At 46.1% G+C, this 885-nt stretch overlaps 1 pseudogene; it reads right to left on the bottom strand.

Annotated features, from left to right (window-relative positions):
- Positions 1–617, bottom strand: part of LOC102823741 — a 20133-nt pseudogene extending 19516 nt beyond the window's left edge.
- Positions 618–885: the final 268 nt, after the last annotated feature.

Below are 885 nucleotides of genomic sequence, written 5' to 3'. Positions count from 1 at the left end.
ATCCTGCTTTAGATAGGGCTTAAATTTTCGCCCAGAGTAAATGGGTCTCTCTGAGTCATATTTTGAGAGAAGCCATCTCAAATTGTCTAGTACAACATGTGTATCATCATCTGCTTTCATAAACCAATCAGCATCTTCTAAATAATGCTCATGAACATACTGAAAAGCTGTAATGGTTTTCCAGTATAGCTGGTCTCTGCCTTCTTTAGTTTTTAATCCCACAGCCTGGGAGTCTATTTTCTTCTGAACTAATAATAAACAACACAGTATTACCACGTTGGGTCCACATAGCTTTGACATGTTTGGCCTTATTCTCTAGATTTTGAGGCCCTGTCGTTACCCAGTAGAGAATTTTAACTTTCTGATAGAGTTTTTCAGAGATGTCTGTGTTCTCATCTGTATGTCGGCTGGCATCTGCATTGAAGTCCATCTGCCCGTCTAGATGAGTACATCCAGTATCATCCAAATGCCTAGCATGGGGATCATTATACAGAATATTCGTCTGGGTGTCACCCTGTTCACCCAACAACATATTACATAGCTGAGAACATTTTTAAAAATCCGATTGCTGACCCACAGAGAAATGTTAAAAAATTCAGCCAAGATTTAGAGGCCATTTCCCGAAAGTATATTTCTGACATCAGCAGCGGCTCACTCACGTCCCTCCTGGGGGCGAAGAGAGGACGACACAGGGCCAGCTACTCTCTGGGCAGCTGCAGAGACGCATCGGCCGCTAGCCAGGGCAGCCCGCTGCCGCCTAGATCAGCAAGGGCAGCACATGCAGAAACTGAGGTATGCCATGAGCAGGCTCCTGCCCACTCGCTTGCTCCACCCTTCCCCAACTCGTCCAGGCCATTGACAGAGGTCTCCTAGCGCCAACGTCCC

Source organism: Chrysochloris asiatica, unplaced genomic scaffold (assembly GCF_000296735.1).
Source record: "Chrysochloris asiatica unplaced genomic scaffold, ChrAsi1.0 scaffold00001, whole genome shotgun sequence".
Classification (NCBI taxonomy): Eukaryota; Metazoa; Chordata; class Mammalia; order Afrosoricida; family Chrysochloridae; genus Chrysochloris; species Chrysochloris asiatica.
This window is presented reverse-complemented; position numbering and strand designations above follow the sequence as displayed.